General features: G+C 34.6%; 2 non-coding genes across 2 annotated transcripts; one reads left to right on the top strand and one right to left on the bottom strand.

The window, feature by feature from the left end:
- Positions 1-11930: 11930 nt before the first annotated feature.
- Positions 11931-12037, top strand: LOC141670185 (small nucleolar RNA R71). Its single transcript, XR_012554427.1, has one exon. It is a non-coding gene; the product is annotated as a small nucleolar RNA R71 (small nucleolar RNA).
- Positions 12038-15550: 3513 nt separating this feature from the next.
- Positions 15551-15657, bottom strand: LOC141669148 (small nucleolar RNA R71). Its single transcript, XR_012553440.1, has one exon. It is a non-coding gene; the product is annotated as a small nucleolar RNA R71 (small nucleolar RNA).
- Positions 15658-16350: the final 693 nt, after the last annotated feature.

Raw genomic sequence — 16350 nt, 5'->3', positions numbered from 1 at the left:
TGTCCCAACTAACCATTCCAAGTTCATTGACAAGCTTTGTAAATGTTACTTCAGGTAATGGCTTTGTGAAGATATCAGTCAGCTGCTGATCAGTAGGAATAAAATGAAGCTCAATTGTCCCTTCCATAACATGTTCTATTATAAAGTGATATCTCATACTGATATGTTTAGTAAGAGAGCGTTGTACTGAGTTTCCTGTCATAGCAATAGCACTTTGATTATCACAATAAATAGGAATTTTATTAAATGATAATCCATAGTCCATGAGCTGATTCCTCATCCATAACAGCTGAGCACAACTGCTCCCAGTAAAGTTAGCATCTGAATATCCACACAATCTAAAATCAGCTTTCCTTGCATACCAGAAATAAAGTGATGCAGTACCCTTGAGGTATCTGAAAATTCTCTTCACTACAATAAGATGTGGCTCCCTAGGATTTTCCTGAAATCTTGCACACAAACAGGTGGAAAACATAATTTCTGGCCTACTAGCTGTTAGGTACAAAAGGGAACCAATCATACCTCTGTAGTTTGTGACATCAACTGCTGTACCTTCATGTGGATCAAGCTTTGTAGCAGTTTCCATTGGAGTAGTTGCAGTTGCACTTTCTTGCATATTAAACCTTTTCAACAGATTCTTTGTGTACTTGGACTGATTAATGTAGATGCCATTATCAGTCTGCTTAATTTGCAACCCTAAGAAATATCTCATCTCTTCAATCATACTCATTTGATATCTTGATTGTATCAACTTTGAGAACTTATCACATAGTTTTTGATTAGTTGATCTAAAAATGATATCATCCACATAAATTTGAACTAAAAGTAGATCTTTACCTTTATTCATATAAAATAAAGTTTTATCTATTGTACCTCTTTTGAATCCACTTTCAAGTAAAAATTGAGCCAGAGTCTCATACCATGCTCTAGGTGCTTGCTTTAGTCCATAGAGTGCTTTGTTAAGTCTGTAAATATAGTCAGGATGTTTACGATCCACAAAACCTAGTGGCTGTTCAACATAGACTTCTTCTTCAAGTTCTCCATTGAGAAATGCACTCTTGATATACATCTGAAAGACTTTGAATTTCTTGTGTGCAGCATATGCTAAGAAAATTCTGATTGCTTCCAGTCTAGCAACATGAGCAAATGTTTCATCATAGTTAATGCCTTCCTATTAGGAGTATCCTTTAGCCACTAATCTTGCCTTGTTTCTGACAATGGTTCCATCAGAATCAGTTTATTTCTGAAGACCCACGTTGTGCCTACAATTGACCTGTTTTTAGGTCTAGGCACCAACTTCCATACTTCATTTCTTTCAAACTCATTCAACTCTTCTTGCATAGCTATGACCCAATATACATCCTTAAGTGCATCTTCCACTTTTTTTGGCTCTTCTTTTAAAAGTAGATTATGGTACAAACATTCATTTTGAGTTGCACTCCTTGTTTTTACACCTTCATCAGGATTTCCAATGATCAGATCAGGAGTGTGATCTTTAGTCCATTTTATGGTACTAGGAAATGTCCTTCTTGAGCTAGATGCACCCCCTGAATCATGTGCCTCATCAAATACATTTGAGGCTCCCCCTGAATCAGTGTTGTTATCTCCTGATGAAGTATTAGGACTTGACTCAAGTTCACCTGATATTGAATCAGTATTAGATTCTGAATGACCAGATCGAGAAGAACCTTGAGTTGACTCTTCACTGTTAGTACTATCAGTTGAACCTTGCTGTTGCTCCCCCTTAACATGTGCAGGTTCATTAGTACAGTGATCATCTTCAGGATCTGAAGGAGTATCAAGATTAGAATCATCAGTAATTGAGAATCGATTAGAGATTGATGGAGATTCCAACAATGCATTTTCATTTGCAAAGATTAGATTCTCATGAGTGTCTTCTTCAAAACCAGGAATCTTCTTATCATTAAAAGATACATTTATGGAGACAACTACAGTGTTTGTTCTCAGATTGAAAACTCTATATGCTCTTGATGGAATGTATCCAATAAAGATTCCTTCATCAGCTTTTGATTCAAACTTTCCTAGCTAATCAGTATGAGTTCTCAGAACAAAGCACTTACACCCAAATACATGAAGATGTTTGAGACTGGGCTTCTTTTCTTTCAACATATGATAAGGAGTAACACCATGTATGTTTATCAGAGTGATATTCTGAGTATAACAGGTTGTGTTTACTGCTTCAGCCCAGAGGTAAGTGGGTAGTTTGGCTTCTTTTAGCAGAGTCCTGCCAGCTTCAATCAGGTTTCTGTTCTTTCTCTCAACCACACCATTTTGTTGAGGTGTGCCAGGAGCTGAGAATTGTTGTTATATGCCTTTGTATTTGCAGACTTTCTCCATTTTTGAGTTCTTGAACTCAGTGCCATTATGACTTCTCAGTATTTTCACTTTAAAGTTAGATCCATTCTCAATTTGCCTTACATGATCCAGAAGAATTTCTGGAGTTTCATCCTTCCTGTTTAGAAAATAAACCCAAGTATATCTAGTGAAATCACCAATTACAAGTGTGTACCTTTTCTTGTTGATAAACATTATATTCACTGGTCCAAAGAGATCCAAGTGTAACATATGATATGGTTCAATGATAGAGAATTATGTTTTACTTTTGAAAGACACTCTTCTTTGCTTGGACTCCTGGAAAGCATCACAAAGACCATCAGATGAGTATAGCATATTTGGTAATCCTCTTAGTAGCTCCTTCTTGAAAAGTTCATTCATTGAATTGAAGTTGAGATGTGAGAGCTTCTTGTTCCAGTTCTAGCTCTCATCTACTGATGCCTTTGAGATAAGGCAAGTAGCTTCTTGCTCAAGACTTTCATGCAGTCTTGCTTCACACATGTTGCCATGTTTGTATCCCATCAAGACAACTTTCTTTGACTTGTTATGAACAACTTCACAATGAGAGTCATAGAACACCACATGATAACTTCTGTCAGTGATTTGACTGATGCTTAGTAGATTGTGCTTCAGTCCTTCCACCAGAGCTATATTCTCAATTACTACCTTTCCAATTATCAAGTTGCCATATCCCAGAGTGTGTCCTATATTTCCATCCCCATAAGATGTTAGTGTTTGTGCCCTAGAGACAACACTATGATGTTTTAGTTAAAGAAATTTGGATTATTAATGTTTATGTTCTATCGATTATTCCCTTTATAATTTATTAACTCTTAATTTACTGCGATATAAAAGTCAGATTAACAAATGTATGCAATTCTATATCTCTAAGTACGTGACTTAGAAGTGAGATTATGAGAATAGTATCAATATTCCTAAAGGTCCCTAGTCGAGTATTATTTATTAAGGGATAGTAATAATGCATTAAGACTGGTGTGTTTATTGACTGATGATCACATCTCATTGATCATAGGTATGATGATACTAAAGTCAAAAACACAGGCAGATGTATATGTACATGATGCTGGATAGACCCAATGTAAGATTCTACATGTCTGTTATGTCATAAGTAATTCTCACAGTGATAATGATGTAGTGGTCCTTAGACCTGAAGTCAATATATTTCTATACGAGAATTAATATACATTGATTCCATTAAAATTTATCCTTGACTGGGTAATGATAAAAGTGGACATTGGGTATATTATAAATCGTACGAGAAATATGAATGATCTAGAAGAGATTTAACCCTCCTATTTTAGGAGTGATATTATTGGCCTCTTGTGTGAGCTAGACTATAAAATGCGTGGCATGCTCAAATGTTGATTTGATATGATAGTCTACTCATTGATCAAGGAAACTTGGATTAAACATTGACGAGGATGACACATTACATGCCTCTAGTTTAATCTATAATATGTGGTTAAAGGGATTATATTACATTGTACATTATTCATGAAAGGTTTAATCGATCACCGATTCAATTATTATTACTTGGGTAGCAATGATGTATTACTAGATGCCGCTCATTGTTTACGATTTTTAAATTAGATTTAAAATTCGTTGCCAATGTAATAATAACCTATGGGGTCACACACAAAAAATGCTTGAAGAATTATTTAATTTAAATTAGATTTAAATTAAATTAAAGTAATTTAAATTATTTATAATATTAATTAAGTTTGATTTAATTAATTAGATAAATAATGATATTCAAATTTACTAATATTAATTATGAAATTTATTTGTTAAATATTTAAGTGAGACTTAATTATAATACAAATAGGAATTTCGAATTAATAATAACTCCTAATTAGTTAAGAGTTATAATTCGTTTTTCTACTCTCTATATAATATCTCTTGTGTGGCTGATTTTATGTGCAAGATTTTTACTAAAACCCTAGCCACGAAGAAAGAAGATGGAGAGAGCAAGAAGAAATGGGTTTATGCTAGTACACATACAATCCTTGAGTTCAAGCATTCGTGTGGATACCGATAGAGCGTAGATCGCGAGAGCGGGATGCGTGGTGATTGAACAAGCTTTGGATCTCCATTAGTCAACCAGTTGGTAAAGCTTCTTAAGGTAAACAATCTGATCTATGAATTAAATATATGTTTTTCGCATGGATCCTGTGGTGGGTTTCGAAAATTCTGATTTTTTACATTTTTAATTACTGTTTCCGTTGCGTTTATGTGCTTGAAACCCCAACAATGACATCAGAGCTACTTGCGAAAAGTGTTTAATTCATTTATGTGTTTACTGGTTTTATGATGATAACATGTATACAATATTCCATGACTGTTATGTATGCGATTTTGTATGTTTTACATGTTGTTATGTTTATATATGCGTATATATATGTTTTAAATATATGATATTACTAAGGGTTTTATAATCATATGATGATTATATAATCTGTATATATCCATACAATACTATTATAAGCGAAACATGGTTTCGTTTGTTCGGTTGGTTAACACCTTCCTAAAAATTATGTTAACACCTTCCAAAAAAAGTTTAAACAAATATTAATTAATTAAAATAAATAAATCAAGTATCTAATATAACTACAAACTCTATGAATTATTATCCAGTTTAATATATAATCGCACTCAACTTCTTTTTTAGTAGGAAATCAAACACTTCCAAAATTAATTTTATTAATTCAAATTATAATATAATAAAATATTTATTAAATCAAGAAAAAATTAAAAAACAATAGCAAATCATCTACATCCACATACACATATTCAAAACTCCCACTTTCTTATAGGTTTATAATTTATTTTTATATAATAAGCAAATTGCAAATATTATAATCAGCCTGTGCATCCTAATTATCGGGATTCTAATGAATATAATTTGGCTCAACGGTTATTCCTTAATTTTGGTTATTAAAAAATCTATACTATTTATACTATACTATTATAAGCGAAACATGGTTTCGTTTGCTCAGTTGGTTAACACCTTCCTAAAAAATATGTTAATACCTTCTAAAAAAAGTTTAAACAAATATTATTGAATTAAAATAAATAAATCATGTATCTAATATAACTACAATCTAATTATTATCCAGCTTAATATCTAATCGCACTGAACTTCTTTCTTAGTAGTACACTTCTTTTTTAGGATACCAAACACTTCCAAAATTAATTTTATTAATTCAAATTATAATGTAATAAAATATTTATTAAATCAAGAAATAGTTAAAAAACAATAGCAAATTATCTACATCCACATACACATATTCAAGATTCCCACTTTCCTATAGGTTTATACTTTATTTTTATATAATAAGCAAATGCAATTATTATAATTAGCCCGTGCATCGCACAGGTTATAGGCTTGTACTGATATATACATGTTTTATGTTTGTTCTTATTATAAGAATTGCATTTGATACGATTCTGAATCGGATGCAGCGGATTTGCTGAAATCTGTGTCTGGTGTCCGATTTTGGTGAACAAATACGCTATTTCATATGGAATCAAGCATCTGAACGTAACTGATCTGTAAGGCGTTTGACGTTGTTTAGGCCCTGTAATCTGCGATTTAATGTTATCAGATTTAATTTTGAATTTTTTGGTTTTTTTCTATATTTGGTTTTTATGATTAGATCATGATGGGTATGATATGTTAAGATCATATTATGTGTTTTAATCTTATGTGTTAATTGAGCATGGTGGATGGTTATGGCTTATGACCTTAGGTTAAAGGTTTTGATTTATTTTTAAATACGGCTTGCATGTCTTTTAATCTTGTAATTATTAAATCTCGAATGTAACTCGAGTTCTTCTTGTAAGTTTATTAGATTAGTTTTTATATTTCATTCTTGTAATATACATGAAGACATGAAGATTTGAAGATCAAGGAAGGGTAATCTCACATGGAGTCCATCCAAGGAAGAAATACAAGAAAAACGATATGTAATAGTTAGCTTGTATTTACTTTTCACCTTATATTGACCTAGATCTTTGTCATTAGCTTGATAAAGATCACACAGGATGAAGCCATAACCATCCACGTTTATTTATTGCACTTTACATATATATGCACATATGATAAATGTATGTTTAGAGTAGTTTATAAAGATACATGCTTAATTAGATTAAGGATGTATGTATTAGATATGACACCCATGCCATACTTGCTAAACAAGATAAAATCTGTAACGATTCAAGATTTTAAAATGAACAAACGATTATGAGATTCTTGTGTTTATTAAACACGGAATAAAATACAAATTTTCTTTGTTTCTGACAAGGGGCGATTTTGTCAAAAGCGAGTTCATTGAACTTGTAAGGTTGTGGGTTTTAAGCGAGACCGTTGTGACTCCCTCACTACATGGAAATCAAACCATTGACGAATATTGATTTGAAGTATTTTATTCAAGGAAAAATTGGGAATCTCTTTATGATGGGATCATGATCGTTTTAAAATTAACAAAACCCTAAAGTTAATATTAAGTTGATCAGATACCTCCCAATGAGTCCAATGCGTTAACCCCTAGATCGACCAGGAGTGGGTTCGCCAACGTGAAGTTCTCCTATCTATCGTGGGAGATGTGTTGAAGTATATTGATACTTTTTGACTATTGGGTTTGACTTAACTAAGTTACCACAATAGGTATGTGAACTTAGAGGCATAGAGTTTGACGAGATTTATTAAATAAATATGAACAAATATTGTTCCACCAAGCTATCCAAGAGTTATATAGTTGATATAATTGTAAAATGTTGTCTACCTAAATAATCATGTTTTAGGAGAAAAGCCAAAGCTGAGCTAACGCGTGGTGAAATATGGATCTTGGCTCACTAGAAAGGATATAGAAGATATTTTTTCCGAATTAATAGTTTGGGCTATTGATTTGATAAAAATAGTGGGAGATATATATTGTGAATATATATATGAATAATCACTTGAACATAATTTAATGATCATATGTAAACTAAGTCATTTATGCACTTTAATATTGTAGATATCAAATGACAAATAACACAAATAACTTCTCTATGTAATAGTCGTTGAGAAGGACAAGCTGACATGAAATAATTTCCTCGATTGACATGGGAACTTGAGGATTGTCCTCGGGTTCAAGGATATCACTCAAACCCCTCCCTTATTACTTCTAGCTGAGAATGAAACATGTGCAGAACAAAATGCTTACCAGAAGCAAATTAATTATGCAACTGATGTTTCATGTTTCATGCTTGTAATTATGAGTGTTGAGCTTTAGAAGCAGTAAGAGCATAATGATGCTTATGATATGATTGAGCACCTTCAAAGGATGTTTAAAGGATAGGCTCGTTAGAAAGATTTGACCATAATAAGGCACATTAATGGAAGAATGATATCTGGTTAGACCACATGTTTTAAAGATGATAGGTATATGTACCTTGATATTTTGGGTTTCAAGAATGGTCTAGAGACTCAGCTTGATTTGATCAAACGATCTTTGAACAACTTCTATTCTCAGTTTGTTAAGAACAAAAGGAATGAGATAGATAGAACACTCACTGAGTTGTTAAGCATGTTTAGAACTGCTGAAAATAACACGGTAAATGCATGAATTACGTCCATATTGATGATGTACACATGAAATGCAAATGGGAAAGGAAAGTGGACATGCAAGGTGAATATTTGATCTTATTCGGTGCCAAACCAAAGTCCAATCCCAAAGGGATTTTGAAGCCTAATAGTGGTGTTGCTAAAGGAGATGATTGTCATTTCTGTGAAAATAACTGGATGAATGGAAGTTAAATTGTCGAGCTTATTTGGAAGATCTAAAGAAGAAGACTAGCAATGGTCACGCTTCAGGTATAGGGTTAGAATTGGAGCAGAAGTTATTGCTCTAGTTGAATGAACTCGATACCTAATGTTGCCCATAAGGCGAGATTGGGAACTTGATAAATTGTTATTATGTGCCTGCCTTTAGCATATACATTAAGTCAATTTCTTGTCAGGACAAGAAAGGTTTTCATTTTAATTAAATAAACAATAGTTGTTTATTCTATTTCAATGATAAGACTTATAATGTTGCACAATTAGTTAACAATTTATATGTTCTAAGTTGACTCAAATCAAACATTACCTCTAGCATTGTCGTTAAGCCATATTAATGAGAAATGTATCTCTGAGTTACATATAGATGAATACTTGGATAAGTTTGATTTTGAATCATACGAAAGATGCGAACTTTGTCTTATTGGCAAAATGACTAAAGCTTCTTTTACCTGATCAAGTGAAAGGGCCACCGAACGATTATGACTTATACATAATGATGTATGTGGTCGAATGCGTATGATGGCAAGGGGGCTTATTCTACTTCATAATATTTACTGATGATTTCAGTAGATATGGATATGTGGTTCTTATGAAGAACAAATCCGATTCTTTTGAAATGTTCAAAGAATATAAGGCGGAAGTAGAAAAGAAAATAAGGGAAAAGTATAAAAGTTTTACGATCAGATCGTGGAGGAGAATACTTAAACCTCAATTTCAAGAGTTTCTTGAAGGAGTGTGATAGTGTATCATAACTTACTCCTTATGGAACACCTCAATGGAATAAAGATTCTGAGAGGAGAAATCGTACCTTGTTGGACATAGTACGATCGACGATGAGTCAAGAGGATCTTTCATTCAGCTTCTTGGGTTATGCTCTAGAAACGGTTGCATATACACTTAACCAAGTTCTGACTAAAGTGGTTCAAAATATCCGTATAAGATATAGAGTGATGAATGTCATAACATGTCATTTATGAAAATTTGGGGACGTGAAGCGTTTGTAAAACGTTTAGCCTCTGACAAGTTTGGACCAAAATTAGGTAGATGTTATTTTTTGGGATATCCAAGTGATACTAGGGTATAGTTTTATAATCCTTTCGAGAAAAAAGTGTTTGTTACTCGGGACGCTGTATTTATAGAGGGAGAACAACTGTTTAAGAAAATCAGTGGGAGGATAATACATCTCGATGAAGATCGAGAACCACATTATAACATTGAACCGAAGTTGGAATAAGATCAAGATGTACATCAAAATGTTAAAAGTAATCATGTTTAGGAAACACAGGTTATTTGTAGATCTAGTAGGATTCACCATGAGTCCGGGAGAAATTATGGATTTCTTTTGACTCAAGATGGTGATGTGATGCTTACAGATAAGGATAAGTGTTAGATATATTTGTGATGTCATGTCTAATCTGATTTGTTTAGTTTCAGAACTTATTATCAGAATATCAGAACTTAACCGAAAATCAGAACTTACTGAAGATATGAAGTTATCAGAACTTAAGGCGTCAGAACTTATATCAGAACTTAAGTGCGGATACACTTCAGGGATGAAAAGTGGTTGATTTACAGGAGAGGATCTGGATTAAACAAATAAAGATATGCATGGAGAGTTGGACAGCTAAAGGACTACAGAAGATAATATCTGACTGATATATTTTAGGAAGAGATATATTTCATATCAATTAGAAGATATCTTGTAACTGTGTACTATATAAACACGACTTAGGGTTTACACTATAAGTGTTATCATTCACGAGAATATTATTCATTGTAACCCTAGCAGCTCTTAGTGATAACATAAATCACTTAGAGAGTAAATTAAACCTACTGTAACAGAGTTTGATATATTGAATAAAATTGTTTTCTGTTACATACTTGTGTTTATAATCGAATTGATTGTAGATACTATATTCAACCCCCTTCTATAGTATCATTAAGGCCTACAAATGGTATCAGAGCCAATATGTTAAGCTTACAAATAGTTAAGATCCAAACAAACAATCAATCATGTCTGAACAAGCAAAAATACCAGACCCTCAAGAACCTGTAAAGGTTCAACCCATTCAAAACACCAGTAGATATAAAACCATCAGGGTTCCTTTGCTCAGGGTGTCTGAGTACCCTGTATGGAATGTGAAGATGGCCATGTTTCTTAAAGCTACAGATCCAGAATATTTGGACAGAATTTATGATGGTCCACACAAGCCCACAAAGCTTTCTGTTGCAGTTGGGAATGAGCCACAGAGGATGATTTCCAAAGAAAAAAGAGAATACACCACTGAAGACATCTCTTCACTAGGCAAGGATGCAAAAGTAAGACACTTGCTTCATAGTGCACTTAAAAATGTCATGTCAAACAGGGTGATTGCATGCAAGACTGCAAAAGAAATCTGGGATGCATTGGAAGTGAGATGTCAAGGAACCAATGCCATCAAAAAGAATAGGAAGACAATACTCACACAAGAGTATGAGCACTTTGACTCAAAATTTGATGAGTCACTAACTGATACATATGACAGATTCACAATGCTGTTGAATGATCTGTCATTAGTGGATAAGGAATATGATCAAGAAGATTAAAATCTGAAATTCCTACTAGCTCTTCCTGAAAAGTGGGATTTGAAAGCTGCTACAATAAGAGACAACTATGAACTTGCTGATATGTCTCTTGATGAAATCTATGGGATGCTCAAGACTGATGAACTTGAGATGGAGCAAAGAAAGAAGAGGCATGGAGGGAAGTCTAAGACAGTTGCTTTAAAGGCTGAAGAAACACCAATTGTCTCTAGGAAGGCAAAAGGAAAGGCTCTCATCATACAGTCTGATTCAGAGTCATCAGATTCTGATGATGATGATTCAGAACCTGAAAATTTATCTGAAGTGGATGTTGATGCAGAGATGATGCAACTGTGTGCTCTTATGGTGAAGGGTATCAGAAAGATATCCTACAAGAAATTTAGAAAGGGTAAGAAGTTTTCCAGGAAAGGTGGAAGTTCTGACAAGAAAGGGTTTAGAATGTCTGAAGGCAAAGGATGAAAGTCTAACAGAGGAGACAACTCAAATGTCAAATGCTACAATTGTAGTGAAAGAGGCCATATCTCTCCTGATTGCAAGAAAAGAAAAGGTGATAAAGGCCATGCACTTATCATAAAGAAGAAAAACTGGGCAGACACTTCAGAATCTGAAGAAGAGGTGAAATATGCCTTAATGGAAAATGCTGATAACAGTTCTGATGCTTCTAAACTAGAGGTACCTATATCAACTCTTGCTTTTGATACAGAAGATATTACTGAGTTGAGATTATTTCTGAAAAATATTTATATTAGCTATAGAGATCAGACTTTAGAGAATGAAAGATTAAAATCTGAAAATCTAAAGTACAAAAACAGAAATAGCTATCTTGAAGAAGAGTTAGTCAAGATGAACACTATTCAGACAGAGAGAGATAATGCTGTGTATGTTAAGAATGAATTGCTTAAACAAAATGATTATCTAAAAACTGAATTAGAAAAAGAAAGAGAAATCATCAGGACTTTGACTAACTCAGGCAAATCAACTCAGAATATTCTAAGTAGTGGAAACTGGAAAGAATATCAGTTCAATTAATGCATAAGCTTCATTGTAGCTCTTAGCCCACAGGGCTCCTCCTGATGCTACATCGAGCATGGGTCTAGAAATAGCACCCAATCCATTATACAAACAGTTTATAATCATCCAATCAGGCATGCCATGGTGTGTGCACTTCCTTAGCATCTCCTTATATCGATCCCAAGCCTCACACAGAGATTCTCCAGTTTGCTGGGCAAACTGAGTAAGAGCATTCCTGATCGCAGCAGTCTTCGCTATAGGGAAGAATTTAGTGAGAAACTTTTGAGCAAGATCTTCCCAAGTAGTGATAGACCCTGGTGGTAGAGAATGTAACCAACACTTAGCTTTATCCCTCATAGAGAATGGGAAGAGTCTCAGTTTAATAGCATCTTCAGTCACACCATTGAACTTGAAAGTGTCACAGATCTCGATAAAATCCCTGATGTGCATGTTGGGGTCTTTTGTAGGAGAACCCCCAAACTGAACTGAGTTCTGTATCATCTGAATCGTGCTTGACTTGATCTTAAAAGTGTTAGCCGAGATCGCTGGCCTGATGATGCTTGACTAAATATCATTGATCCTAAGCTGAGAATAGTCCATCAAAGCCTTAGAAATTTTTGCATGATCTCCCATCACTACTAAAACTGGTTCCTCATTTTTCTCTTCTTCTTCTACCTTATATTCATCCTCAAAAACTTCCCTTCGAACCACTACAACTTCTTCCTCGGCTTTATCCAGAGTTCTCTTACGAGACCGCGGACGCGTATGCATACACGCTCACTAGAGTACCTGAAATAAGACAAGGAAATAGATAAGTAACAATGTCCGAGTCAATGAACTTTAACGACCACTAATGATAAACACATAAACTCAAAATTAATACCGAGTCCCCGACAGCTATGAAAAAACCTTGTTAGTCGCTAAACACGCGCTAAAATTCACGCAAGTATACGCATTCGTAAATAGTATAAGATATAAATCAGATTCGTTCCCACATAGACTAGTTTAGGTTAATGTTCAATTTATGGACCTATGCAACAATGTATGGTTATTATCCAATGCTAAGACGATTAACAAATTGAGATTGTTTTTAACTAAATTAAGCTAACAATTATAACCAAGAGAATAAGAATGGTTGAATTAATATATATGACAAACATGAGATTCTAACTTCATTAAATACTTCATTCAATAGTCTTTTTGTTCTTAACCTTAACATTTAATGGTGATGCCACTAATCAGATAACACGAAACTGACAAACGCCAACTTTCGTTGTACGAGTATCCTACTACAAGACATCCATAAAAGAGATAGAAGCTGAATAAGCACCAATTATATTGAGAACCTATATGTCTATAGAATTTGACACCATAACGGTTTAATGCTCAAGTTATCTATCATGATTACATAGGGCAAGTAAGATGGTTAAAATTACCCACGAATCATGCATAACAATAACACATGAACCTATACTAGCATGGCAAGTTCTAAATCCTTAAATTCACTTTCGCTTCATTACGAATTAACACACTATCTTATAAGTTCGCTATGCTTATAAGACGAATACGCACAACCAATACTAGGATATCATACAATCACCACACACTAAGGCATCGAAACAAATCAACTAAAGGAATCCATAAATAAATCCGGTAGAACCCCACGATAACAATTAGCCCATAATCGGACTCATCATCAATGTGGGTTCCGATGAAAGCATGGTAATACAAACTTAGTCTTTATAAATGAATAATAAACAAAGTACAAAATAAGAGTACAGGTTCAAGAATAAGAAAACTAGCATCCAATGTTACAACTTAAACAAAGAATCACAAGTTAAAACTAGATCTTCTACGCCTTTGTTGAATTATGCTAAAACGGTCTTCTTTTCTCCTTCTCCTTCTACCCTCGTATGTCTCTCTATGAAAAAATGAGCTTATTTATGTATATATAGCAGCCCCATGCAGAGTAGAATATTTTGGATTAAAAGCCCAATAGAATCAGGATTTATGTTCTCGACCTGGCACGACCGCGCGCTTGACTAGCGCGGGCGCGCTGAGTTTCTGGATTTTGAGCGCGGCCGTGCTATATCGCAGCGCGGGCGCTGACCTCCGGTATAAAAATCTGACTTTTTCATTTTCCTTGCTGATTTGAGCCGGCTTTCCAAGAGCTTTTATTCCAACACCTTCCTAACACCAAATTAGCATCAAAACAATGCTAATTTACCTGATCACCTGGAGAATGCATGAAAATGCAAATACACTAAAAAATACATTATAACACCAACAACTTGAGTACAAATACACCAATTTAAAGCTTTACCGAGTGTAATAAAGTGTCATAAATGCCACTCAATATGGGGTTCTAACAAATTTACTTATGGATTTCAATAGTTAATTTGTTTTGATATCTTAGTATGTGGTGATTGTATGATATCCTAGTATTGGCTGTGCTTATTCGTCTTATGAGCGTCGTAAACTTATAAGATAGCGTGTTAATCTCTATTAAAGCGAAAGTGAATATAGGGGTTTAGAACTTGCCATGTTAGCATAGGTTCATGTATTTGATATGCATGATTCGTAGGTAATTTTAACCATCTTACTTGCCCTATGTAATCACAATAGATAACTTGCGCATTAAATCTTTGTGTTGTCAAATTCTATAGACATATAGGGTCTCAATATAATTGGTGTATATTCAGCTTCAATCTCTTTTGTGGATGTCTGGTAGTAGGGTATTCGTACAACGAAAGTTGGCATTTCCTAGTTTCGTGTTATTTGATTAGTGTCATCACCATTGCATGCTAAGGTTAAGAACAAAAAGGCTATTGAATGAAGTACTTAATGAAGTTAGAATCCCATGTTTGTTGTATATAAATAAATCAACCTTAATTCTCTTTGCTAATATTAGTTAATATAATCTCGTAGTTATAAACAATCTCAACTTGTTATCATCTTAGCATTGAATAATAACCATATGATTGTTGCATAAGTGCATAAATTCAAGTTCACCTAAAAGTGTCTCTGTGGGAACGAACTAGAAATAATTCTATATTACTTGCGAACGCTTATACTTACGTGTAATTTAGCACGTATTTTCATCCTAACAAGTTTTTGGCGCCGTTGCTGGGTACTCGTGGTTTACTTTTAGTTTATGTGCTTGACATCCGTGGTCGTTAAAGTTTACTGATTCAGATATTTTACTTACTTGTTTGTTTGTTGTTATTTCAGGTACTCTAGAGAGTGTTTATGCTAACATGTTCTCGATCTCGAAAGAGAACACTGGATAAAGTGGAGGAAGAAGTTTTAGTGGAGGAAGAAGTTCTTTTTAGAAGAGGAGAAAGTTGAAGAAGAAGGTCTTGTTGCAATGGGTGAATCGGAAATAAATACAAAGGCTTTGATGGACTACTCTCAGCCGAAGATCAATGATACTCAGTCTAGAATTGTCAGACCAGCCATCACGCCTAACACTTTGAAATTAAGGCTAGCACAATTCAGATAATACAGAACTCGATTCAGTTTGGGGGTTCTCTGACGGAAGATCCCAACATGCATATTAGAGATTTCATCGAGATCCGCGACACTTTTAAATTTAACAATGTGTCTGAAGATGCTATAAAGCTAAGGCTTTTACTATTCTCTCTGAGGGAAAAAGCTAAGTGTTAGTTGCATTCTCTTTCACCAGGCTCTATCACCAAATGGGAAGATCTTGCTCAGAAGTTTCTTTCTAAATTCTTTCCTGTGGTGAAGACAGCTGCAATCAGAAATGCTCTTACTCAATTTGCACGGTAATCAGGAGAGTCTTTGTATGAAGCTTGGGATCGCTACAAGGAGATGCTTAAGAAGTGTCCTCATCACGGGATGCCTGACTGGATGATCATTAACTGCTTTTACAATGGGTTGGGTGCAACTTCTAGACCCACGCTTGATGCATCATCAGAAGGAGCCCTATGGGCTAAGAGCTACAATGAAGCTTATGATTTGATTGAACTGATGGCTACTAATGAATACCAAAACCCTTCTCAGAGACTAACTCAAGGCAATGTAGCAGTAATTCTGGAGGTAGATACAGCTACTGCTATAGCTGCTCAGATTAAGGCTTTGACGATAAAGGTGGATTTTTTGGCTAATTATGGAGTTAATCAGAAAACTAGTGTCTGTGAGCTTTGTGCTGGAGTGCATGAGATGGAGCAGTGTGCTGTTTTTAGTAAATCAGCTCAGTTCGTGAGCAACTTTTAGAGGTCGCAGCAACCAGTTCCAGCCATCTATCATCCCAGCAACCGCAATCATCCTAACTTCAGCTGGAGCAACACTCAGAATGCGGTGCAGATTGCCAATGCCTTACTGAATCGACAACCTGGTACACTCCCTAGTGATACAGAAGTTCTAGGAAAAAAGAAAGCAAAAGACCAGGTTAAGGAAATTACATTGAGGTCTGGGAAGGTTGCAAGCCAAGAAAAAGCTTAAATTCCAGATTTTGAAGTTGTGGCTGAAGAAGATGTGCAGATGAAGCAGAGGTGGAACCAAGGAAGACAGATGTTGTCAACACTCCTCCT

Source organism: Apium graveolens, chromosome 6, assembly GCF_009905375.1.
Source record: "Apium graveolens cultivar Ventura chromosome 6, ASM990537v1, whole genome shotgun sequence".
Lineage (NCBI taxonomy): Eukaryota > Viridiplantae > Streptophyta > Magnoliopsida > Apiales > Apiaceae > Apium > Apium graveolens.
This window is presented reverse-complemented; position numbering and strand designations above follow the sequence as displayed.